The sequence below is a fragment of the Chiloscyllium plagiosum genome, chromosome 14, assembly GCF_004010195.1.
Source record: "Chiloscyllium plagiosum isolate BGI_BamShark_2017 chromosome 14, ASM401019v2, whole genome shotgun sequence".
In the NCBI taxonomy this organism is placed as follows: domain Eukaryota; kingdom Metazoa; phylum Chordata; class Chondrichthyes; order Orectolobiformes; family Hemiscylliidae; genus Chiloscyllium; species Chiloscyllium plagiosum.
In genome coordinates this window covers 62,276,354-62,301,091 of record NC_057723.1, presented here as the reverse complement: position 1 = coordinate 62,301,091, position 24,738 = coordinate 62,276,354, and the positions used below count along the sequence as shown (strand labels likewise).

Here is a 24,738-nt window from a genome sequence, read left to right as displayed (position 1 = left end):
GAACCTGTACTCCAAGGTCTCTTGGTTCAGCCACACTCCCTAGGACTCCCATTAAGTGTATAAGTCCTGCTAAGATTTGCTTTCCCAAAATGCAGCACCTCACATTTATCTGAATTATACTCCATCTGCCACTTCTCAGCCCATTGGCCCATCTGGTCAAGATCCTGTTGTAACCTGAGGTAACTCACTTTGCTGTCCACTACACCTCCAATTTTGGCGTCATCTGCAAACTTACTAACTGTACCTCTTATGCTCGCATCCAAATCATTTATGTAAATGACAAAAAGTAAAGGATCCAGCACACCGATCCTTGTGGCACTCCACTGGTCACAGGCCTCCAGTCTGAAAAACAACCCTCCACCACCACCCTCTGTCTTCTACCTTTGAGCCAGTTCTGTATCCAAATGACTAGATCTCCCTATATTCCGTGAGATCTAACCTTGCTAACCAGTCTCCCATGGGGAACCTTGTCACCATTGAGAGTCTTATTTTTAAAAGAGTTAGAAACTTATTTTATGACCTGAATGCCTCATTTGTAAGTAGGCATGTGACTTCAGTCAAGTGCCTGGTGGACCTTTGAGTGACTGGATGAAAAGTTTATGCTGTGTAGTTAATGACAGACAGGGTAATTAAATAAACTATCTGTTCTGTTTTCTGTTTTAGAACAGAATAATCAAATTAGAATAGAATTAATCCTTTGCAGGATTCCCTCAATAGCTAGAATGTCCTTCCTCAGACTAAGAAACAAAAACTGCGCACAATGCGCAAGATGTGGCCTCACCAAGACCCTGGAAAACTGCAACAAGACATTCTTGCTCTGAGATTTAAATTCCCTTGTTATGAACGACAGCATGCCATTAGCTTTCCTCACTGACTGCTGCATCTGCGTACCAACCTTCAGCAAATGCTCCACCATAGCACCTCGGTCTCATTACACCTCAACCTTTCCTAACTGCCACCATTCAGATGATAATCTGTCTTCCTGTTTTTGTGACCAAAATGAATAACCTCATATTTGTCTACCTTATATTGCATTTGTCGAGTCTTTTCCCACTCCGCCACCAGCTTAGTATCATCTATAAATTTGGAGTTATGGCATTCAATTCCTTCATCCAAATCATTAATGTATATTGTGAACAGCTGAGGTCCCAACACTGAATCCTGCAGCACACCACTGACCACTGCCTGCCACTCTGAAAAGTGCATGTTTATTCCAACTCTCTGCTTCCTATCTCCTAACCAGTTCTCTATCCAAGTCAATACATTATCTCCTATACCATGAGTGTTAATTTTCCTTACTAATCTCTTGTGTGGAACCTTGTCAAAAGTCTTTTGAAGATCCAGATACACATCTACTGATTCACCATTGTCTACTCTCCTGATCACATCCTCAAAGAAATTCCAGAAAATATGTCAAGTAAGATTTCCCTTTAGTGGATCCATACTGTTTAGGACCAATTATGTTGCCTCTTTCCAAATACTTAGATATTACATCCTTAATGATTGGTGGCTGGAAAATGCTGGAGTCAATGTCAGGCTAAATGGCCTATGGTTCTTCATTTTCTCTCTTTCACCTTTTTAAAGTGTGGAGTTACATTACCTGGACCTCTAGTCCATTGGAACTCTTCCAGAGTCTACGAAATACTAGAAAATGATAATTAATGCATCTGCTATTTCTCGGGCCACTTTTTTAAGTACTTTGGGATGCAGAGCATCAGACCCTGGGGAGGTATTGGGTTTTAATCCCATTAATTTCCCTAATACCATTTCATGACTAATAAGGATTTTCTTCAGTTCCTCATTCATGCTTGAGCCCATGTTTCATAGCATTTCCTGAAGGCTATTTATGTCTTCCTTAGTGAAGACAGATCCAAAGTATTTGTTCAATTTGTCTGCCATCTCTTTATTGGCCATTATGAATTCACCTGATTCTATCTGCAAGGGACCTACATTTGTCTTCACCCTTCTTTTTCTCTTCACATGTGTACAGAAGCTTTTGCAGACAATTTTTACGTTTTCTGCAAGCTTACTTTCATATTCTATTTTTCCTTTCAGAATTAAACCCTTTATCCTCCTCTGCTGAATTTTAAACTTCTCCCAGTCCTCAGATTTGCTGTTTTTTCTGGACAGTTTATATGCCTCCTCTTTGCTTTAATACCGAGACACATAAATGGGAAAGCAAGGAGTGAGAATACAAAATGGAGGCAAAAGACGATAAAAATGTTACTTTATGGGCAAAAGTTTGTCAGATTTGGCATAATGTGGAAAAATGTGAGATTGTTTTGGAAGGAAGACTAGAAAAGGAGAATATTGTTTAAAGAAAGGAAGACAGCAGGATGCTGTGGTATAGAGATCAGGGTGTCCTAGAACAGGAATCACACAATGTTGCTGGAATAATAAGTGATTAGGAAGGCAAATGGAATGTTAAACTGTTTTTTAAAGGGAGATGGAGAAAAATACCAGGACAACTTCCGATAACTGTGTAGTTCATTGGTGAGACTACAGCTTTGTAAGGTTTGGTCTCCTCATCGAGGGAGAGATATACTTGCTTTTGAAGCAACAGCTTTGAATGTACTCAAGTTAATCAAGGTTTTCAGAATTACATAAGAAGCACAGAGCAAACATTTGGGATTATTAAGATTAAAGAAAGGAAAACACAAAAGGGAAATGTGCATTTTGCAATTCCAAAAATAGTGCAATTTGGAAAATCTGCTAAAGTTCTAGAGGTGGATGTTAAAAATAGCTGTGTTGTTCTAAACCTTAAGTTCTCAAAGACATAAAATTTGAGATAGCTTGATGTGTACTTGCTAAAACTTACCACAAGATAGGTACTAAAATGGCTGACAATCTTTGATGAAATTTTCAGCATTTGGACACAAGAAAGAGAAATTCATACTTCAAGTCATCACACAGTGAGATGTGCTCACTTAGGCATATATCCGAGAAGTCTGGTGTATAACTTACATGGCAAATTTAAATATGTCAAAAACTATGATACACTTGAGTCTCTATAAGGAATAATCAATTTGTTAGCAGGTAAAAGGACGCATGGAAAATGGGAAGCCTTCAAAAATGAGGTAATATGCTCCAGTTAGAGTGAAAGGCAAGGCTAGTAGATGTAGGGACTACTGGATGACTAGAGAAATTGAGGTTTTGGCTAAGAATAAGAAGAAAGTATAGATCAGGCACATATAGCAGAGATTGTGTGAATTCCTAAAAGAGTATAAAAGCAGTAGGAGGATACATAAGAGGGAAATCAAGAGGGCAAAAAGGGTAAGGGGAACTCAAAGGGATTTTACAAATAAATTAAGGATGAAAGTGTAGCTAAGGAAAGAATAGGACCCCTTAAAGATCAGCAAGGCCACCTATGTATAGAACTGCAGGAGATTGTAGAGATACGAAATGAATATTTTGCATCAGTGTTCACTGTGGAGAAGGATATGGAAGATAGAGAATGTGGGGAAATATATAGTGACATCTTGAAAAATTATTCAGAGGAGAAAGTGCTCAGTGTCTTAAAATGCATAAAAGTGGATAAACACCTGATCACATGTATCCTAGAACTCTGTGGGAAGCTAGGGAAGTGATTGTTGGGCCCCTTTCTGAGACATTTGCATCATCAATAGCCAAAGCGAGGTACCAGAAGACTGGAGGTTGGCTAACTTTGTTACTTAAGTAAGGTGGTAAGCAAAAGCTAGGGAATTATAGACTGTTGAGCCTGACATCGGTGGTGGGCATGCTGATGGAGGGGATCCTGAGGGACGGGATGTCAATGTATTTGGAAAAGCAAGGACTGATTAGGGATCGTCAACATGGCTTTGTGCATGGGAAATAGTGTCTCATTAACTTGATTGCGATTTTTAAAGAAATGACAAAGAGGATTGATGAGGGCAGAGCAATGGGCATGATCTACATCGACTTCAATAAGGCGTTCAATACATTTCCTCATGGTAGACTGGTTAGCAAGGTTAGCAAGGTTAGATCCCATGGTTGGAGAGAACTAGCTATTTGGATAGGGTGGCACAATGGCTCAGTGGCTGGCACTGTTGCCTCACAGCACCAGGGACCCGGGTTTGATTCCAGCCTCGGGTGACTGTCTGTGTGGAGTTTGTACGTTCTCCACTTGTCTGCATGGGATTTTTCCAGGTGCTCCGGTTTCCTCCCATAGTCCACAGATGTGCAGGTTAGGTGAATTGGCTATGCTAAATCATCGATAGTGTCCAGGATTAGTTAGTGGTGAAGAAGGGCATGTGCCCGAAACGTCGAATCTTCTGTTCCCTAGATGCTGCCTGACCTGCTGTGCTGTTCCAGCAATAAAGTGTCAGCTATGCTAAATCATCGATAGTGTCCAGGATTAGTTAGTGGGATGGGTTACCCTTCAGAGGGTTGGTGTGGATTTGTTGGGTGAATGGCCTTTGTCCACACTGTTGGGATTCTATGAACTGGTGCAAAGATGGTGGCGGTGGAGCATTGGTTTTCAGGCAGGAGGTCTTTGACCAGCAGTGTGCCACAAGGATCAGTACCAGGTCCACTGCTTTTCATCATTTATATAAATGATTAGGATGTGAACATCGAGGTATGATTAGTAAGTTTGCAAATGACACCGAAGTTGGAGGTATAATGGACAGTGAAGAAGTTACCTCAGAGTACAACAGGATCATGATCAGATGGGCCAATGTGTCAAGGAGTAGCAGATGGAGTTTAAGTTAGATAAATGCAGGATGCTGCATTTTGGAAAGACAAATCAAGGCAGGGCTTATACACTTAAAGGTAATGTCCTGGGTAGTGTTGCTGAACAAAAAGCTATTGCAGTGCAAGTTCATAGTTCCTTGAAAGTGGAGTCCTGGGTAGATAGTGAAGAAGGCGTTTGGTATGCTTGCTTTTATTGGTCAGGGCATTGAGATGCGAGGTCATGTTGCAGCTATACAGGACGTTGGTTAGGCCAGTTTCAAATACTACGTGCAATTCTAGTCTCCCTGCTTTAGAAAGAATGTTGTGAAACTTGAAAGGGTTCAGAAAAGATTTACAAAGATGTTGCCAGGGTTGAAGGATTTGAACTATAAGGAGAGGCTGAATAGGCTGGGTCTACTTTCTCTGGAGTATCAGAGGCTGAGGAGTGACCTTATAGAGGTTTATAAAATCATGAGGGGCATGGATATGGTAAATAGACAAGGTCTTTTCCCTGGGGTGGGGGAGTCCAAAACTCAAGGTACTGGTTTATGTTTAAGGATAAAGATGTAAAAGGGATCTAAGGGGCGACTTTTTAATGCAGAGGGTGATGCGTGTATGGAATGAGCTGTCAGAGGATGTGGTGGAGGCTGGTACAATTACAACATTTAAAAAGACATCGGGATGGTTATATGAAAGGGAAAGGGTTTAGAGAGATATGGGCCAAATGCTGGCAAATGGGACTAGTTTTATTTTGGATATATTTCTGGCATGGACAAGTTGGACCGACAAGTCTACTTCCCCCATGCTATATATCTCTGAGATTCTATGACTCTATATATATGAATAGCTATATATTTGGGGTGTTCTAATTGCTCAGTGGTTAGCGCTGCTATATCACAGTGCCAGGGACCCCAGTTGGATCCCAGCTTGGGTGGCTGTGTGAAGTTTGCACATGCTTCCCGTGTCTGTGGGTTTCCATCGGGTGCTCTGGTTCCCTCCCGCAATCCAAAATTGTGCAAGTTAAGTAAATTGGCCATTTTAATTGTCCTGTAGTGTCCAGGGATGTGCACGTTAGGTGGATTAGCTATGGTAAATACAGAGTTAAGGGGATATTGTGAAGATTGGGTCTGGGTTAAATGCTATATGAAGGGTTGGCATAGATTCAATGAGTCGAATGGCCTCTTTCCACACTGTAGCGATTCTAAATGGGAGTCCAAATTGAGTTAGCCATAGCTAAAAAAGGGTTAGATCACATTTTATAAGAACAGCATCATTAGCCATCTAATGTATATTCTTTTCTTGATGCCATCTTCTTCTGCTCTTCAAGTCAGTAATAAACGTTTTCAAATCAGACATCTTTTATCTCAGCATATGCAATTCTTTTGGCCACTATTTCAAATAATTAAACTAATTCCCCCATTAAAATGACAGACAAGAAACAAAATTATTTCTGAAAAAACTATAAATCTTGGCTAGTAAAGATACCTTTTTGTTCCAAGTAAGGAAAGTTAGGAGTTTCCAAAATTTTCCAACTTCGCTTTATCCCCCGTCGAGCAGGGGACTCTTTGCTATAGCATGATAACTTCTTGTTAGGTTTCCAATCTTTGTAAAGAAAAGGCAATGAAATATTATTTCAATGATCTGGAACATTTGCTGATTGTGCTTGACTGTAGAACAGCAAGGTGGATTCTCTCATCCCGGCTTCTTGACCTTGCACTTGGCTCTGGAAAAAAAAAATTATGGCATTGCAGCCCAGTGAAGCTGCTGCTATTTTTAGCAGAACAGATAAGATTTGTTAGATGACATTTAATGATGGTATTTGTCCAGTGATGCGAGGAAAACAAATGGTGCAAATGTGTGGAGGCTCTGGGACCCTCATGAAGCTTAGAATATATCAGGATTGTGAAAGACATCATTGTGCTCTTTCTTTCTACCATGGCCAAGCCACTTTAAAAGAATTATATCTTTAAAGATGGCTTTTTCAAATTTTTGGTGTTAGATTAACTAAACTTTAAAAGTGGAATTTGAGTTTTGAGGAAAAATTACATTGCGGTTGTGTTTATGCTTGAACTAATGTTGATTTTCGCTTTCTAACATATTATTATCCTGGAAAGATGTAGCACAGCACAAGCCATTCTGCCTATCATGGCTTTACTCATTATTTTCATTTTCTTTCTTTTTCTGAATCTCCTGTTTTTTTCCCCCTTGTACTGCCACTGCACAGTGGTAGTGCTTACATTTTCCCCACATCACTCGTGATGTGTGGGCACAGGCAGTGACTCAATCAAAAGACACTATGTGCAAAGAACTTCTTTTCACATTTCCACCTCCAGGAAAATACCCATGTGGCCAGTGAATCAGTAACAAGCAAAGCCTGATAAGGATAATGCTTACTTGAAGAAAGTGAGGGAGAAAGTGGAGATTAAGTCAACAGAGAATTTGAGGGCTAAATAAATAACTCTCCACATCCCCACCCCACCACCCACCCTCCCCACTAAAGGGCGCCCACCTCTCCCTAAAAGCATCGAGCATTAGTGGACACCATATGCTTCCTCTCCAAGGACACCCAGGCTCAAACATAACCACGGAAGAGAGATAGGCAATTAACAGAATTGAGAGTTTAGATTAGAGTGGTGCTGGAAAACAGAAAGGGCCCCCTTCATGGCCCAATGGTTGGACCTATTGATAACCAGCCTGGTCAGGTTCAGGAGCAGACCTATGAGGAAATCCTCCAACCTGTCACACCCCTCCACAGCAGATGCCCAAAGATCAGGAGCATGGGGTTGAAGTGCAATGAAAAAAATAATAACAGGTTTTTCAGGTAAGTAAAAAGTGTAGCCCAAACACCCACAACCATGGTGCAGAGACCACACAGCACCACAAAATAAACAGTTGGACTGGGAGTCCAATAGCCATGGCAATCTGTGTATTTTTTGGGGCACTACCGCTTACAACAGCCTCCGAACCAGATCCCAGAGGAAAAAGGGAGGACTCCCATGCAGAGAGCCCTCCACTGGTGTTCCCCGCCACCAGGCGGGAAGTGGGCATACCAAGGTGTATCCAGGTGGTGCATAAAAGGGAACAGTTGGATGGTGTGCAGCAGCAGTCTACAGAAGTGACTGTTTTGTTTCCCTGAATGACACAAACCTGGAGGCAGCTCTGTGCTGGTTATTTGATGATGCTGTCTAATTAATCCAATTTAATTGCCTTTTCCAGTGGCCTTGCATATTTTCTTCCTTCAAATACTTAAGGTTCTGCACTAACAATGCAAACCAGCGCAATGTTATGACAAAATTCTGCAGAATTGTCCTGTTGTCAAAATTAAGCCGAAATGATGTATGCATTTCAGGAGCCACTCATCAATTTCTGCCTTTGCAGTGAGACTGTCACTAAATTGGGAAAAATCACAAATGGATAAATCTCTGTCTCCTCTGCAGTTACTTATAATTCATACTTCTGAGATTGTATGAAGATGACCTGTACTTTCTCCATCTCCATCCAAGTTCTATCAGGAGGTTAGTCAAGGACTTAGCAAAGGTGCCAGTAAAAAGGTTTTAATTACAAAGTTGACTTTAGAGTGAGAAGAATACTCCATGTTGTAAGATGGTTTCGTGTATAAAGTGCCATCAGTCATTTGGATATTCATGCCCCAGTAAATTGAATAAGAGAAAGGTTCCTTTTGAGGACGTATTTCTGGTCCTCAGTCCAAGTGGGTTGGTTGCTCAGCAATCCCCTTGCTGATAATTTGCAGTTTTATTGAATTCTATTGCAAACAAAACCTAGAAGTAGTGGGAAGGGAAGGATTGAGTCTTTCCAAGCTTCATTATAAATCCAATTAAGGTGGTTTAAAAGAAATACAAATTCAGCAAAGAGTTTCTGGTCAGGGTGCAATAGGCAATGTGGGTGCAAATTTTAAAAAGTTTAATCTTTCCTCAAGTTTCCATTCCAACTTGCTTTTTATTAGTAGCCATAAGATTGAGCACAAACTGGCACAATCAGACAATGGAACATAAATTTTTGAAAGATTTTATCAGGTATTAGTTAATTCATAGTATCATGATGATAAAAGCAGGAATATGCCATTTGGCCCATCCAGCCTGCTCCTCCATTTATTAAGATCATGGCTGATCTATCCATCATCTCAGCTCCTCCCACCTCCATTATCCTTATAACCCTTTACTCATCCAACTGTGCCTTCAATATATTTAATGAAGTTGCCTCTACTGCTTCCTTGGACAGAGAATTTCATAGATTTGCTACTCTCTGAGAAAAGCAGTTCCTCCTCATCTCTGTCATAAATCTACTCTCCCTAATCTTAAAACTATGTCCCCTACTCTTAGTCTCATCTATCAACAGAAACAACTTGCCCGCCTCCATTCTATTTATAATTTTATATGCTTCTATAAGATCTCCTCTCTTTTTCTAAATTCTAGTGAGTATAGTCATAGGCGGTTTAACCTCTCCTCATAGGGCAACCACCTCATCTCTGGACTCAACCTCGTGAACCTCCTCTGTAGTGCCTCAGGCCAATATATCCATCCTCAAGTGAGGAGACCAGAACTGAGCACAATGCTCCAGGTGCAACCTCACCAACACCTTCTAAAATGCAGCAGAACCTTCCTGCTCTTAAATTCAATCCCTCCAGCAATGAAAGCCAATATTCCATTTACCTTCCTGATTACCTGTTGCGCCTACAAATCAATATGTTAAGCGTTTCATGTACCAGCATTCCTAAGTCCCTCTGCTGAAATCTTTCACCATTTAAATAATACTCTGATCTACTATTTTTACTTCTATTCACCAACATTGTATTCCATCTGCCAGACCCTTGCCCATTCACTTAACCTATCTAAATCTCTCTGCAGACCCTCCACAACCAATGCACAGTTTATCTTGCCAATCAATTTAGTGTCATCAGCAAACTTGGATATGTTACACTCGGTCTCCTCTTCCAAATTATTTATATATATATCATGAAGATTTGTGGGTCCAACACCGACCCCTGCAACACCCCGCTCCAACCACAGAAACACCTATCTATCCCAATTCTCTGCTTTCTATTGGTTAACCAATGCTAGTACATTTCCCGCAACTCTGTGCATTTTTAACTGATGAATGAGTCTTTGATGTGGCACCTTATCGAACACCTTCTGGAAATCCAAGTATACAACATCTACTGTTCCCCTCCATCCACTGCATTTGTTACATCCTGAAAGAACTCCAATAAGTTTGTCAAACAAGACCTTCTCTTCCTGAACCCATGCTACACCTGCTTGATGGAGCCCTTTCCATTCAGATATCTCACTATTTCTTCTTTAATGATAGCCTCAAGCATTTTCCTCGAGTTGTTAAGCTAACTGACCTATACTTACCTGCCTTTTGCCTACACCCTTTCTTAAACAGTGGCATGACATTCACTGTCTTCCAGCTCACCAGAACCAGCCCAGAGTCCAGTAAATTTTGATAAATTACCAATAATTTACCAATAATCAAGAATTCCTGATGAAGGGCTTCTGCTCAAAACACCAACTCTCCTGTTCCTCGGATGCTGCCTGACTTGCTGTGCTTTTCCAGCACTCTTTGACTCTAATCTCCAGCATCTGCAGTCCTCACTTTCACCTCAAAGTCAGTTCTCAGTTGTGGAGATCTCCTGGTTATATACTTTTTTTTCCTACACTATTGCCATATAGCAGTGGCAATATATTCCCCAACAACTATGTTGATCTCCTGTTTTTCTTTTTTGTTTCTTCTTATCTTCCTAAATTCCCCACACTACTGCCACTACTGCTTATTTTTCCCCAGCACCCACATCATGTCCCCAGCACCCACTGCTTTGTCACTGGCCACTCAGTTGTGTTTACATTGTTCTTGGTGGTGGTATAGAATAAAGTTTTTGCGCTTCATGTTTCTTCACTGCATCCTATACCAGCACCCACATGATGCAGTGAAGAAACATGAAGTACAAAAACTTTGTTCTTGGTGGTGGTATAGAATAATGTAAACACAACTGAGTGGCCAGTGACAAAGCAGTGCCCTTCTCATTAAACAACAATGCCTAAGTGAATGAAAAAGTGAAGGGAAGGGTCAGGATTAACTCAAAGTAGAACTGGAGGGAGAAATAAAACACTCCCCTCCCTACAGTTCCCATCTCTTTCTGAACAGCTCAAGGATATTGGACACCATGTGCTCTTTCTCCAGGGACACCTGGGCATGAACATAATAACGGAAGAGGGGCAGGCAATCGGCCCTAATTACCCCCTCCATGGCCCGCTGCCTGGACCTGTTTAAGGCCAGGCCCAAGGAGAAGACCCATGAGGAGATCCTCTGGTGCACCCTCCCACCTCCTCACTGGTGACCAAAAATCAGGAGCATGGGGGGAAGACACCCATGTGGCCAATGAACCAGTGACAATCAAAGCCCAGCGTGAGCAATGCTTATATGAAAAAAATGAAAGGAAGGCTTGGGATTGAATCAAAATTGAATTGGAGGGGGAAATAAAGCACTCCACTCCCCATGGTGCCCACCTCTCCCTAAAGAAGTCAAATGTATTGTTAGACACTGGGTGCTCCACCTCCAGAGACTCGCGGGCCTGAACATAACCGCAGAAGAGACTAGGAGCCAAGACTAGAAGCAAAACCACGAGGAGATCCATTGTTCTACCTACTCCCTTCTGCACCGGGTGCACAAAGACCAGGAGCATGGGACTGAAGTGCAACCAAAGACATAAGAGAAGATCTTTAAGAAAACTAAAAAGGAAGTGTAGACACACATAACCAACATATACATGGTCCATGGACTCCACAGCACCACAAAACAAATAGTTGAATTTCCTGATTAATACTTTTTTCTTTATTGAACAGTACAAAAATAGAAACAGTCAACACTAAATAGCAGTTTCCAATAAACAGTAATTTACAGTTGAAAGGGGGAGCAAGACCAAACCCCAAACCCTACCGTGCAACCAATTCACAGGGAAATGCAGATGAACCTCAAATCCCACCTTAACCTACCTCATCTGATTTTAATTTTCTTTTCCTATGAATAAATAAAGACAAAAGCCCACAATAACATTGACTTTGGCTGCTGACTCTAGAGCCAGTTCCCCATAAACAAATAAAACCAAAAACTAAAACATACAGTAACACACTGGCTGTGGCCAGCCAGCTCGGAGGTCAGTCACCTGAACTGAGGAAATCCAATCTCCTGTATTTTTTTCTTTATTTACCACCCACCGCAATGGACAGCATGGCCAGGCCCAGGGGCAGACCCACTAGGAGATCCTTTGTCCTGCCCTCCCCTCTCTGACTAGGTGCTCAAAGATCATGGGGCTGAAGTGCTACCAAAAACAAAGAAGAAGATCCTTAAGAGAACTAAAATGGTAAAGTGTTGGAAAAGGTTCTAAGAGATAGGATTTACAACCATCTGGAAAAGAATAATCTGATCAGGGACAGTCAGCACGGTTTTGTGAAGGGTAGGTCGTGCCTAACGAATCTTATTGAGTTTTTTGACAAAGTGACCAAACAGGTTGATGAGAGTAAACTAGTTGATGTGGTGTATATGGATTTCAGCAAGGCATTTGATAAGGTTCCCCACAGTAGGCTATTATGCAACATGCAAAGGAATGGGATTGTGGGAGACACGGCAGTTTGGATCAGTAATTGGCTTGCTGAAAGAAAACAGAGGGTTGTAGTTGATGGAATATGTTCATCTTGGTGTCCAGTTACTAGCGATATACCGCAAGGGTCAGTATTGGTTCCACTGCTATTCGTCATCTTTATAAATGACCTGGATGTGGGCTTAGAAGGGTGGGTTAGTAAATTTGCGGACGACACTAAGGTCGGTGGAGTTGTGGATAGTGACGAAGGATGTAGTAGGTTGCAGAGAGACATAGATAGGATGCAGAGCTGGGCTGAGAGGTGGCAAATGGAGTTTAATGTGGACAAGTGTGAGGTGATACACTTTGGATGGAGTAATCGGAATGCAAAGTACTGGGCTAATGGTAAGATTCTTGGGAGTGCAGATGACCAGAGAGATCTCAGTGTCCATGCACACAGATCCCTGAAAGTTGCCACCCAGATTGACAGGGTTGCTTAGAAGGCATACAGTGTTTTGGCCTTTATTAATAGAGGGATTGAATTCCGGAACCAGGAGGTTATGCTGCAGCTGTACAAAGCTCTGATACGGCCTCACTTGGAGTATTGTGTACAGTTATGGTCACCGCCTTATAAGAAGGATGTGGAAGCTGTGGAAAGGGTGCAGAGGAGATTTACTAGGATGCTGCCTGGTATGGAAGGAATGTCTTATGAGGTAAGGCTGAGGGCCTTGAGGCTATTCTCGTTAGAGAGAAGAAGGTTGAGAGGTGATTTAATAGAGACATACAAGATAATCAGAGGGTTAGATAGGGTGGACAGGAAGAGCCTTTTTCCAAGTATGGGCTCAGCACACACAAGGGGACACAACTTTCAAGTGAGGGGAGATAGGTATAAGACAGATGTCAGAGGTAGTTTCTTTACTCAGAGAGTAGTAAGGGTATGGAATGTTTTGCCTACAACAGTAGTAGATTCGCAAAGTTTAAGTGCATTTAAGTTGTAATTGGACAGGCATATGGACGTACATGGAATAGTGTAGGTGGGATGGGCTTCAGATTAGTATGACAGAGCGGTGCAACATCGAGGGCCGAAGGGCCTGTACTGAGCTGTAATGTTCTATGTTCTATATGTGTCATACAGAGATAGTGCTTATATTCCAACAACCCCTCTCCTACTTATATATTTTTTTCTTTGAATAATTTATTATTACTCCACCATCAGGAAAAATCACCCATGTGGCCAAGGAAGCAGTGACAAGCAAAGCCCAGCGCAAGCAAGGTTTACGTGAAAAAGGTGAAAGGGAGGGTAGGAACTAAACCAAAATAGAATTGCAGGAAGAAATAAAGCACTCCACTCCCAGGGTGCCCACCACTCCTTAAAGAGATAAAAAGTGCTGACAGACACAGTGTGCTCCATCTCAGGAGATGCCCGGGCCCAAACATAACTGTGGAAGAGGCGAAGGCAGTCAGGCCTAATGACGCCCTCCACAGTCCGCTACCTGGTCCTGTTAATGTCCAGCCTGACCAGGCCCAGGAGAAGACCCATGAAGAGAGCCTCTGACCTATCTGTTCCCCTCAGCACCTGGTGCCCAAAGATCAGGGAAATAGGGCTTAAGAGCAACCAATAACATAAAAGAGCATCCTTAAAAAACTAAAAAGGGAGTCTAAATTCCCACATCCCATATACACATGGGCCATGGACTTCACAGAGCCACAGTCAAAGATTCCTGGGTTTTTTTGCACATAGAATGCTTTACTTTATATGTCCAGTGCTGTTTGAAATGATGGGTTGGATCGGAGTCTGAACTTCATGGGTAGAAGATGGAACAAGGATTATGACTGCACTGTCACCTTGAATTAAATGCTTAGTCTATTTAGCAGAAGTGCCAGCCCTGCTCCCAGGCAGCAGTCTCGATGTCTACAAGTCATCACTTCAAAGCAGAGGCTGAGCTCCAGGTAACTCAAGCCATCTCCAAGCACAAACCTAATTCCAGCTCCTCTCCCAAATTCAGAAGTTATCTACAAAGTACTGTAAATCAGGACTGTCCAAGGCTGCTTGTCTGTGTTCACAGCAGCTTGAAGACATGAGAAGGTGATGTATTTTACAGATTAAAGGCAGTGTATTGGCTTTACTAACCTCAATAACTGGAATGTAAGCAGGGCTGAGGACCTCAGCAACATATCTTGTACTGCCCCTTTCCAGTGTAAGATTATGTTTCTTTTTCCTGGACTCCCCTATCAATTCCTAACCATTTACTTGTCTGTCGTGTTAACGCTGTCTGTGAGGTGCGGTGGTAGTTATGTCACTGGGTAGCTGTCATGGAAATTAAATCAACTAGACTCAACTGTTAGCAAGAGCCAAGAAAAGAGCTTTATTCAGATTCTGCAGAATCGACCCAATACATTTGACCAGATGTCCCATGTAAAGGGCACTTGAGCATAATTCAGATACTCTTCTTATACCATTCTTATCACACTCTCAAGGGCAAAGACTGGGAAAACTTAAGCTGTTATTTTCTCATCCCCTGGTCGTGGACATAACTGTTCTTATGCTTTCCTTAGCTTTCGCTGAATTCGACTGTCGCAAGGTCAAGTTGAATGTTTACGAAGTTCAAACAAAGACAAGCTGTTTTCTGGCTGCAGAACTCAGCACTCAGCACAGCATTAAATTCAGATTTCACAGTAAATGTTAAATTTGTTAATTTTCCATTACAGTAGCTAATCCAGCTGCTCAGGTTAATGTCCTGGGGCCAAGGTTTAAAGTCAAGATGACAGTGGTGCTGGAAAAGCACAGCAGGTCTGGCAGCATCCAAGGTGCAGGAAAATTGACGTTTTTGACACAATGAAGAACAACAAGGTTTATTTATATTCCACCACAGGAAAAGAAACACCCAAGTGGCCAGTGACAAGCAGTGCCCTTGACATCAAAGGACAATGCTGTGTGATCACAAAGATTATGTTTTTTTTTTAACAGGATGTCTGACACTCCTGTTTTTTTTTTCTTTTTTTTGACACAATCAAGAGGAGAGTCCTTGCACACACTGGTCCAGCTCCCTCAGAGCCAGCTCTTAGAGAGAACAGAACCTCTGGCACTCCTGTTTATATTTTTTAATTACCCCTACACAACAGCCTAACTGCGGTAGCGCTTATTTTTTCCCCAGCACCCATGTTGTGTGTGTGCAGGTGTGAGACACAGTGAGAGACACAAGATGCACATATCTTTATTCAAATTTCCACCACCAGGAAGAAAAGAAACACCTGAGTGGCCAGTGACAAGCAGTGCCCTTCACATCAAAGGGCAATGCTGTGTGATCAAAACAGTGAAGGGGAGGGCAGGGATTAAATCAATATAGATTTGGAGGACGAAATAATGTACTCCACTCCCTGCAGCGCCCACCTCTCCCTGAACAATTCCAGGGTGTCAGTGGACACCGTGTGCTTCTTTTCCAGAGACACCTGGGCTCTATGATTATGGTTTATGAACGTTTTCTGAAATAAGTTCACAGAGACTGGTATCCATTCACCAAGTCACCTTTTATCTACACACCGAGAGTCCTTGACACTGGTCAGGCTCTCTCAGTGCCAACTCTCAGGGTGAACAAGGATGTCTGATACTCCTGTTTATTTTTTTTTCAGAACCCCTGACATTCCTGTTTTTTGTATTGTTTTTATCTTTTTAATTTTTTTCTTCTTTTTTTACCCCCACAGTTAGGCGGTAGTGCTTAAATTTTTCTCTAGCACCCATGTTGTGTGTGTGCAGGTGTGAGACACAGTGAAAGACACAAAGTGCACAAATCTTTATTCAAATTTCCACCACCAGGAAGAAAAGAAACACCCGAGTGGCCAGTGACAAGCACTGCCCTTCACATTAAAGGGCAATGCTGTGTGATCAGACAGTGAAGGGGAGGGCAGGGATTAAATCAAAATAGAGTTGGAGGGGGAAATAATACTCCACTCCCTGCGGTGCCCACCTCTCCCTGAACAACTCCAGGGTGTCGGTGGACACTGCGTGCTCCTTCTCCAGAGACACCCGGGCTCTAAGATTATGGTTTATATCTGTCAGCCAGTGTTTCTGATTCACCATGTTAACAACACCAATCAGCCATCTGATACTCAATGAGATCTTCCTAGCCCTTGTTCACTAGAAACCCACAAACATTTGACTCAGTAACAAATTATTACCACTGAGCCAATTTTTAGAGGAGATGTATTTATATATTCCTTACTTAATAATTTACTCCTTAGTTTAATCGGGTTTGTCACTTTGAGGGTCAGATGTGACAGATTTACTAGCATACAGTAATTAAACAATAATGCTCCTGATCTTTGGGCATCTGGTGCCGAGGCAGGACAAAGGATCTCCTAGTGGATCTGCTCCTGGGCCTGGCCATAAACAGGTCCAGGCAGCGAGCCATGCAAATAACCATTATGGCCAATTGCCTGCTCCTCTTCTGTAGCTATGTTTGCTCCCGTGTGTCCCTGGAGAAGGAACACACGATGTTCACTAACTCTCTCAGGGTCTTTAGGAAGCGATAGTCAATGAGTGGCATGGAGTGCTTTATTTCCCCCTCCAATTCTATTTTGATTTAATCCTTACCCTCCCCTTCACTTTTTTGTTTATGTAGGCATTGCCCTTAAGAATGGGGCTCTGTTTACCACAGGCCACTTGGGTAGTTTTACTTTCTGGTGGTGGAATATTAATAAAGATTTCTATACTTGATGTTTTTTCACTGTGTCCTACACGCACACAACATGGGTGCTGACTAAAATAGACACTACTGCTGTTTGGCTTTTTTTAAAAAATATATATATATCCAGCAGATTCAACTGCAAATGCTGTGGCACTGTGGAGTTCATGGACCATGTATATGTTGGGTGTAAGTGTTTTCACCCCTTTTTTTGGTCACCTGAAGAACTTTCTTCTCTGCTTCTCTGCTCTGCACTTCACTTCCATGTTTCTGGTCTTTGGGTACCCGATGTGGAGTGGATCAGGGAGGTCAGAGGATCTCCTCATGGGTCTGCTCCTGGGCCTGACCAGGCTGGCCATTAACAAGTCCAGGCAGTGGGCTGGCCAGGGGGTTGTTATGGCCGATTGCCTGCCCCTCTTCTGCGGTTATGTTCGGGCCTGGGGTGTCCCCGGAGAAGGAGCATGTGGTGTCCACCAATCTTCTTGATACCTTTACAGAGAAGTGGACACTGCGGGGAATGGAGTGCTTTATTTCCCCTTCCAATTCTATATTGATTTAGTCCCTACCCTCCCTTTCACTTTTTTACATAAGCATTGCTTGCTCTGTGGTTTGCTTGTCAATGGTTCATTGGCCACATGGGTGAATATGAGGGCGGAAAAGAAAATCTAACCAGGAGATTTAAAATAACCTCGGTTGAGGGGACTAATTCTGAGTCAGTGTGTACTGCTGTTCTTTTTATTGAGAACTTATTCCTGAGCTGGCTGGGCCACAGCCAATGTGTCCTGCTTTTTTTGGTGAGCTGATTTTTGTGCAGTCAGTGCACTCTGGAGGATTGGTGACTGGAGGATGACTTGGCGAAGAGACCCGGCCTACCTACTACTGGTTCGTGGACTGTGCCTTCACAAGTAAGATTGACCATCAATGTGTGGTCTGTGCTTCCTGGGTGTGTCTGTGCCTCCATGAGTGTAATCTGCCGTTGTGAGTGGACTTCACCTGTGTGTGTACTTGGTTTCGTGTGTGGATTTAATTTCTAGTGTAGATTTGGCCCCCGGGAGTAGATTCTCCCTGTCTGTGTGGACTCTGCCTTTGGACATGGAAGCTGCCTTTGGGTGTAGACTTTTGTTCCTGTGTTTGGGCTCTGTAATTGTCTGTGGACTTTGTCACTGTGTGGAAGGTGTCGGGAGCTGGATGGCTCTTGGCCAGTCCACGTAACAGAAGACAGGCTACTGGCCAGTTGGTGCATGGAGCAGCTTGGGATGTAAGGTCAGAAGGGTGGCTGAGAGCCAGATCTGTGTATTGTGTTTTTTTTTTACTGTTTTTGCTGTTTCAGTTGATATATGTCTTATGGACTGATTTGTATTTAACCTGATTCAGGTGATGTGCTCTAATGTGAGGTGTTTGTTGTATACTGTGGGCCTTTGCCGACTGTTTAACGTTTTATCTTTGGGGAATGTTATGTTTCCTTTCATTTGAAAGGAAAAGTGACCTTTGTGACAATTTTGTTCGGTTTGATGTACTGTTACTGCTTAAAATGAGATTTGGGGCATCCTATGCTGATGTCCTTGATTCTCTGTTGTACTGTAATTGCTTACGTCTTGTATCTTTATGTAAACTTGAATTAAAAAAAAACAAGAAATTTAGAATCTCCTCATTGAGGGGACTGACTCCAAGTACACTGACACAGTGTACTGTGCACAAGTAAATAAAGGGTGATTTGGTAACAGGATACAGTTATTTCAAAGCGGAGTGACATTGACTCCTGGTTCAACAACATCCTAATTATACAACCTCTTCCTCATTTTCAACTACCTGTGTGATCTTACCCATTCTAAAGTTTGTAATCTCCTCCAACCTCCTGAAACCTCAGAGCTTAACTAATTCTGACCTCTTGACCATCCTATGATTTTAAAGTGGCCTTATATTTTGGCTGCCTAAGTTCTCACTTCTAGAATTCCCTCCTCTAAGCCTCTACAATTCTCTGCTTCATTTTCTTCCTTTAAGATATTCTTTAAAGTCTATGCCTTTGATTCGTCTTTTAGTTTTCTTTTTGAATATCTCTCCAGTGTCAAATTTTGCTGAATAATATTCCTGTGAAATGCTTTGTGACATTTTATTATGCTAAAGGTGATATTTATGTTTATATAACACATATATACAAGCTTCTGCTGTTGTAGATAGATTCTGTAAATGGTTTCAGTTCACAGATTCACATGACAGATTTCAGGTTACATTTACTGCCTCCTTTTAAAGTTGGATTGAAGTCACTTTTTAAGAGGAATTACAGATGAACCAGATACAGTTGGCTTCAGTGTCAAAGAATGCATCCTGTGAAGTATCAGGATGTTATGCTTCCTCAGGAAAATAAATTGGGGCGGCACAGTGGCACTGCTGCCTCACAGCGCCAGACACCTGGGTTCAATTCCGGCCTCAGGCGACTCTCTGTGTGGAGTTTGCACATTCTCCCCGTGTCTGCACATTCTCCTTGTGTCTACGTGGGTTTACTCCAGGTGCTCCGGTTTCCTCCCACAATCCAAAAATGTGCAGGTTAGGTGAATTGGCCATTCTAAATTGCCTGTAGTGTTAGGTGAAGGGGTAAATGTAGGGGAATGGGTCTGGGTGGGTTGCGCTTCGGTGGGTCGGTGTGGACTTGTTGGGCCGAAGGGCCTGTTTCCACACTGTAAGTAATCTAAATGTTGTGCCTTCAACAATGACATCTCCCATCTATTAGTTCTATATCCAGAGATGATGGTAACATTTTGTTCTGTAATAAAAATGACAGAATGTTGGGTACACCAGGTTAAATAATGATAAGCCCGTGTTCGACTGCACATTCAATCTGTCCTGTTCTCTTCTGTCAGACCTCATTTTGGTAGTTTATTTTGGTTCAAGCATCCCTTCAACATGTAATTGGAGCTGATTTTCATTCATTAATGAAAGAAAGAGTTACATTTATTTGACACCTTTCATTAACCTGATCATGAAGTCTGAAAGTACTTTACAAAAAACAAATTACTTTTGAAGTATGGTTTCCTGTCTGAATGTAACTGTATTCCATATACAGCTGCGACAGTGGCCAGATAATCCTTGTTTTAGTGATGTTTATTGAGGGTAATTATTAGTGAGGAGAGTAAAGAGAATGCTCTGACTCTATTCTGAAGTAGTATCAAGGGATCTTTTACATGTACGTCAGCACAAAAACATCTAATATGCAAAATAGCAGATCCAGCATTCACCATTTCCTTGGCAATGCACTGGAATGTCAGCATAGAATCTTGTGCTCAAAAGTCTGAAATGGAATTCAAATCCAAAGTCTTCTCAGATCAGACTCTAGAATACTACCAACAGAAAGACTGTTGCTGAGTCTGCAATAGGATATTGCCAAACAGCAGTAATTCTTATTTCTCCCCCGATCCTATGTGATGTGCGTGTAGGTTGAAGAAACAATGAGTGCAAAAAATTTTATTCACATTCCACCACCAGTTTGCTGTTGTGGAAAATGTAGGGGTGATGGATTCTCAGGTGAATGTAGCACGAACAGCCAAATTTCTGGTAATGAGACTGGGTCAAATGCAATGTGGGTTACGTCAGGTTCCAAGAAATCGATTGTGATAGAGGACTCTCTGGTCAGAGGCATAGACAGATGTTTCTATGGCCAGCAGCGAAAAATCAGATTGGTATGTTGCCTCCCTGGTGCCAGGATCAAGGTTATCTCAGATAGGGTGCAGAATGTTCTCAAGAGGGAAAGGGCACAGCAGGAGGTCATTGTACACATTGAATCAACAACATAGGAAGGTAAAAGGATGAGATTCTGAAAGGAGAATATAGAGAGTTAGGCAGGAATTTAAAAAGGAGGTCCTCGTGAGTAACAATATCTGGATTACTCACAGTGCTACGAGCAAGTGATGATAGAATTCATGGCTGAGGAGCTGGTGTATGGGAGAAGGATTCACATTTTTAGATCATTAAAATCTCTTCTGGGATGGGAGTGATCTGTAAAAGAGGATGGATTACACCTGAATTGGAAGGGGTCTAATATACTGGCAGGGAGATTTGCTAGAGCTGCTCGGGAGGATTTGAAGGTTGGGGGGGTGGAACCCCGGGATATAATGAGGAAAGAGATCAATCTGAAACTGGTACAGTTGAGAAAAGAAGCGAATCAAATGGTCAGAGCAGGCAGGGACAAAACAGAGAACAAGATAGAACTGATAAATTAACTGCATTTCTTTCAATGCAAGAGGCTGAACAGGGAAGGCAGATGAACTTAGGGCATGGTTAGGAAAATGGGGCTGGGATATCATAGCAATTAAAGAAATGTGGCTCAGGATGGGACAAGACTGGCAGCTTAATGTTCCAGGATACAATGCGACAGGAAGGACAGAAAGGGAGGCAAGAGAGGAGGGGAAGTGGCGTTTTTGATAAGGGATAGCATTGCATTCCAGGAGGATATTCCTAGAAATACATCCAGGGAAGTTATTTGGGTGGAACTGAGAAATAAGAAAGGGATGATCATCTTATTGGGATTGAATTATCCACCCCCTAACAGTCAGCAGAAAATTGAGAAACAAATTTGGAAGGAGATTTCAGTTATCTGTAAGAATAATAGAGTGGTTATGGTAGCGGATTTTAACTTTCCAAATATAGACTGGGACTGCCATAGTATTAAGGGTTTAGATGGAGAGGAATTTGTTAAGTGTGTTCAAGAAAATTTTCTGATTCAGTATGTGGATATAGCTACTAGAGAAGGTGCAAAACTTGACCTCCTCTAGGGAAATAAGGCAGGGCAGGTGACTGAGGTGCCAGTGGGGGAGCACTTTGGGGCCAGCGACCATAATTCTATTTGTTTTAAAATCATGATGGAAAAGGACAGACCAATATAAAAGTTAAAGTTCTAAATTGGAAGAAGGCTAATTTTGATGGTATCAGGCAAGAACTTTCAAAAGTTGATTGGGAGCAGACGTTCGCAGATGAAGGGACAGCTAGAAAATGGGAAGCCTTCATAAATGAAGTGACGAGAGTCCAGAGACAGTATATTCCTGCTGGGGTGAAAGGAAAGGCTGGTAAGTGTAGGGAATACTGGATGACAAGAGAAATTGAGGGTTTGGTTAAGAAAAAGAAGGAAGCTATAACAGGTATAGACAGCAGAGATCGAGTGAATCCTTAGAAGGCAGCAGGAGTATACATAAGAGGGAAATCAGAAGTGCAAAAAGAGGACATTTGACAGCTTTGGCAAATAGGGTTAAGGAGAATCCAAAGGGTTTTTACAAATACATTAAGGACAAAAGGGCAACTTGGGAGAGAATAGGGCCCCTCAAAGATCAGCAAGGTAGCCTTTGTGTGGAGCCACAGAAAATGGGGGCGATACTAAACCAATATTTTGCATCAGTGTTTATTGTGGAAAAGGAATGGAAGACATAGATTGTGGGTAAATAGATGGTGACATTTTTTTAAAAAATGTCCATATTACAGAAGAGGTGCTGGATGTCTTGAAACGCATAAAAGTAGACAAATCCTCAGGACCTGATCAGGTGTACCCTAGAACTCTGTGGGCAGCTGGAGAAGTGATTGCTGAGCCTCTTGCTGAGATATTTGTATCATCAATAGTCACAGGTGAGATGCTAGAAGATTGGAGGTTGGCTAACATGGTTCCACTACTTAAGAAAGGTGGTAAGGACAAGCCAGGGAACGATAGACTGGTGAGCCTGACGTTGGTGGTGGCAAATAGTTGGAGGGAATCCTGAGGGGCAGGATGTACATGTATTTTGAAAGACAAAGACTGATTAGGGTTAGCCAGCATGGCTTTGTACGTTGGAAATCATGTCTCACAAACCTGATTGAGTTTTTTGAAGAAGTAACAAAGAGGATTGAAGAGGGCCGAGCAGTAGACGTGATCTCCATGGAGTTCAGTAAGGTATTCGCCAATGTTCCCCATGGGAGACTGGTTAACAAGGTTAGATTTCATTGAATACAGAGAACTAACCATTTGGATACAGAACTGGCTCAAAGGTAGAAGGCAGAGGGTGATGGTGGAGGGTTGTTTTTCAGACTGGATGCCTGTGACCAATGGAGTGCCACAAAGATCAGTGCTGGGTCCACTACTTTTCATCATTTATGTAAATGATTTGGATGAGAGCTTAAGAGGTAAGTTTGCAGATAACACCAAAATTGGAGGTGTAGTGGACAGTGAAGAAGGTTACCTCGGATTACAATGGGATCTTGATCAGATTGGTCAATGGGCTGCGGAGTGGCAGATGGAGTTTAATTTAAATAAATGCAAGGTGCTGCATTTGAGAAAGCAAATCTTAGCAGGACTTATACACTTAATGGTAAGGTCCTAGACAGTGTTGCTGAACAAAGAGACCTTTGAGTGCAGGTTCATAGCTCCTTGGAAGTACAGTTGCAGATAGATAGGATAGTGAAGAAGGCATTTGGTATGCTTTCCTTTATTGGTCAGAGTATTGAGTACAGGATGTTGTGAAACTTGAATGGGTTTAGAAAAGATTTACAAAGATGTTACCAGGATTGGAGAATTTGAACTACAGGGAGAGGTTGAATAGGCTGGGGCTGTTTTCCCTGGACTATCGGAGACTGATTGGTGATCTTATAGAGGTTTATAAAATAATGGGCAGCATAGATAGGATAAATTCTTTTCCCTGGGGTGTGGGAGTCCAGAAATGGAGGGCATAGGTTTAGGGTGAGAGGGGAAAGAAAGAAAAGAGACCTTAGTGGGAGGCACGGTGGCACAGTGGTTAGCACTGCTGCCTCACAGCGCCAGAGACCCGGGTTCAATTCCCGCCTCAGGCGACTGTGTGGAGTTTGCATGTTCTCCCCGTGTCTGCGTGGGTTTCCTCCGGGTACTCCGGTTTCCTCCCGCAGTCCAAAGATGTGCATGTTAGGTGAATTGGCCAGGCTAAATTGCCCGTAGTGTTAGGTAAGAGGTAAATGTAGGGGTATGGGTGGGTTGCGTTTCGGCGGGGCGGTGTGGACTTGTTGGGCCGAAGGGCCTGTTTCCACACCCTAATGTAATCTAAAGACCTATGGGGCAACGTTTTCACACAAAGGGTGGTACGTGTGTGGAATTGCTGCCAGAGGAAGTGCTGGAGGCTTGTACAATTGCAACATTTAAAAGGCATCTGGATGGGTATATGAATAGGAAGGGTTTGGAGGGATATGGGCCAGGTGCTGGCAGGTGGGACTAGATTGGATTGGGATATCTGGTCGCCATGGACAAATTGGACCGAAGGGTCTGTTTCCGTGCTGTACATCTCTTTGACTCTATAACCAGGAAGAAAGAACACCCGAGTGGCCAGTGATACATAGTGTCCTTCTCTTTCTGTGTAATGCTTAGAACATGGAAAAATACAGCGCAGTACAGGCCCTTTGGCCCTCGATGTTGCGCCGACCGAAGCCCACCTAACCTACACTAGCCCACTATCCTCCATATGCCTATCCAATGCCCGTTTAAATGCCCATAAAGCGGGAGAGTCCACCACTGCTACTGGCAGGGCATTCCATGAACTCACGACTCGCTGAGTAAAGAATCTATCCCTAACATCTCTCCTATACCTACTATCCCTTAATTTAAAGCTATGCCCCCTCGTAATAGCTGACTCCATACGTGGAAAAAGATTCTCATGGTCAACCCTATCTAAACCCCTAATCATCTTGTACACCTCTATCAAATCACCCCTAAACCTTCTTTTCACCAATGAAAACAGCCCCAAGTGCCTCAGCCTTTCCTCATACGAACTTCCTACCATACCAGGCAACATCCAGGTAAACCTCCTCTGCACC

The 24,738-nt window shown here is 42.5% G+C and overlaps 1 long non-coding RNA gene across 1 annotated transcript in view; it reads right to left on the bottom strand.

Moving 5' to 3' along the window:
• Positions 1-19,565: 19,565 nt before the first annotated feature.
• Positions 19,566-24,738, bottom strand: part of LOC122556938 — a 38,564-nt gene continuing 33,391 nt past the window's right edge. The window contains exon 3 of the long non-coding RNA XR_006313715.1: positions 19,566-19,708. This is a non-coding gene — a long non-coding RNA (uncharacterized LOC122556938). The remainder of the gene's footprint in view (positions 19,709-24,738) is intronic.